The following is a 2,761-nucleotide window of genomic DNA, read 5'->3' on the forward strand; positions in this document are numbered from 1 at the left end:
TACCAGAACAACAATAACAACAACAAAATAAATAAATAAAAAAAACAAGATCCCATTTCTACTCTTTCTCAAAGCAAGTTACAGTGATGTTCGACATAACGGGGTTAGCGAGGCCCGGCCAAGCGGTACGTCCAGTTCTTGAAGACTTTCCAGCAATGGCCACTTTCTTCTCTCTCGGGAACCTAACAGCTGCTCTAAGACTAACTCCTAAGACTCCTAGCTAAGACTCTGGTTCAACAGCCGTCTTGGTGACAATCTTTCAAGACTATTTTTTTATTTTTATTATTTTTTTTTTTTTTTTAGAAAAAAAAATAGATGTAAGGGAATTTAGCGTCAGTGACTTCTTTCAATTACAAATTTTTTATTTTTTTAATTTTTCCCTTTTCCCTCTTTATCGCTGTCTTCTCCCCCTCCCCCCTACCCCCCCCCCCAAAAAAAAAAAAAAAAATTGAGGGAAAAAATATCCACTCAACATCCTAACAATATTCCCAGCATATCATGAGTATGTGTAAGTATATTTCTCATGACCCTCTTAGTGAGTGTGGAGACATTATAGGCGAACTTGCAAGTAGGTTATGTGTAAGTAGAGTTATGATGAATCTATTTATATATCTCCTGTATCTATTTTATACATCGTTGTATTTAGTACATTTATCTAAGATATATTATGTGCAAGTAGATTTATAATGCATTTATTTATATACCTACTGTATTTATTAATTTATATATCGTATTTATGAGACTTATCTTAGATTATGTGTAGGTAGATCTATGATAAATAAAATTATTGATTCATCTATGTATTTATTAATTCATTTACTGTTGTATTTAGTATTTTTTCCCTAGTTATATTAGTCATGTGTAAATGCACTTCTCATGAACCTCACAGTGAAGGTGGAAACGGCGTCGCGGACTTGCAAGTAGGCCAGACAACCCCTTTGCAATTGAAAGCTTGCAACTTACTCTTGGGTCTATTTTTGGGACGTGCGGTTTTGCAAATGAAGCTTGGAGTTATTGGTTAAATAAGAGGTCTATATTATTGCATATTAATCTCAAAACGTGTAAATTGCAAACTTAACATGACGTCGATTTATATTGCTGGATACAGGCATTGTCGTAAGAACTTTCCTTTTATTTCATTTACGAACTTAAGTCAAAATAAATAAACAAACATATATATAAAACAAAGAATATTATAATTTTCTTTTAAAAAACTTTCTTTAAACAAACAAATACATATATAAAACAAAGGATATGATAGTAAATAAAAACTTTCTTAAAATAAACCAAATACATATATAAAACAAAGAATATGATAAATAAATTTTAAAAAATACTTTCTTAACGGAACTATCTTGCACGTCACACAATACATTTATCCGTCCCTTTGACCTTTAAGAGAATGTGAAAGACTAAGGAACCGAGAATGACTGGATGACTTCATACTGGTGCGTTGAAGTCACGTCACACTGCTGCTTTAAAACTGAATAACGTGGGACCCTTATGCTAATTTTTTTTTTTTTTTTTTTTTTTTTTTGGCATTTTTACTTTGTTTTATGTTCTCTCTGAATTTTGGATTTTTTTTTTTTTTTCATTGTGACAAAGTTATCGGTGGTTAATAGGAAAATTTTTTTTTTGAGATGTAACAACCTAGTTTGGTCCATTTGTGTAGCACAGGTGTAAATGCTCTAATAACACAATTTAGGACTGGGAAAATTATATAAAACCTACTGGCCATATCATCACATTCTTTAAATACAAATAAGGACCTTTTCATCGACTTCCATTCTTTCTTCCTCTCTCTCTTTCTCCCACTCACTCTCGCTCTCCATTCCTTCCAAGTTTCACATCGCCAAAACAATCTACGACCACAATTTCTCTCCTAACTCACCGGTATCCAGCTGTGAGTTTGTGCGCGTGTGATCACCGAGACACTAAGCTACTGACTGGCGAGAGAGCGTCCGGCAGAAACCACCGCCGGTGTCAAGGAAGGGGGCGGAGCCAAGCGAAGGGGGGAAGGGGGGAGGGGCTTGCAGTTAGGTAAGGGGGGGAAGGGGAAAAAGGAGGATTAAGAGAGAGGGACAAAGGACGGGACATAGAGAGTAAAGGAGAGTGGGGATTGAGAAAGAATTGGAGATTTTTCGAAATGGATAGAAAGAGAGGATGGGGGAGGAGGTTGATATGGAGAATAGAAGATAGATGAAGTGATGTAATTCGTAAGAAATAGATAATGAGGAATCAGAGAGGAATAATTACCAAGAAAAACGGGAAATGACATGAACTCTAAGAAAAAGCAAATGAAATGATCAATCCCCCTACTTTTCTCCCTCTCTCTTCCACCTTCGTCTTTCCTCCTCCTCCCCCTTCTCCTCCTTTCATTCCCCCTCCTCCCTCATCCAGTCACCTCACCACAACCTTGAAAGAGAGCCGGAGGGGGAATGTTGGGGGAAAGGGGGAGGCGGAGGGGGAGGGGGAGAGGGGTAGGGAGGCAGACGAAAAGGAACCAGTAGGGGGAGGGGATATGAGGGGAAGGGAGAAGGGAATGGAAGGGCAGGGGGAGGGGGAGGGAGTGGCGTACAGGAATCTCCCCCCTCCCCCTCTTCCCTCTCCTCCCATCCGTTACTTGGTTTAATACAACACAATGACCTTGGTGGAGAAAGTCCAGGCATTTTGAGCACCGAATGTTGTCACTCAGTCACTCAGGCACCATGAACCTTAACAGCAAACAGGGAACAGTTGGCGATCGGATGAAGTTCAGGAA

General features: G+C 38.5%; 1 protein-coding gene across 1 annotated transcript in view; it reads right to left on the minus strand.

The window, feature by feature from the left end:
- Positions 1–1,992, minus strand: part of LOC119582926 — a 51,873-nt gene extending 49,881 nt beyond the window's left edge. Inside the window, exon 1 of the mRNA XM_037931438.1 lies at positions 1,892–1,992. The gene's annotated coding sequence lies outside the window, so the exon portion shown is untranslated. The remainder of the gene's footprint in view (positions 1–1,891) is intronic.
- Between the last annotated feature and the right edge of the window lie 769 nt (positions 1,993–2,761).

This window comes from Penaeus monodon, chromosome 16, assembly GCF_015228065.2.
Source record: "Penaeus monodon isolate SGIC_2016 chromosome 16, NSTDA_Pmon_1, whole genome shotgun sequence".
NCBI lineage: Eukaryota > Metazoa > Arthropoda > Malacostraca > Decapoda > Penaeidae > Penaeus > Penaeus monodon.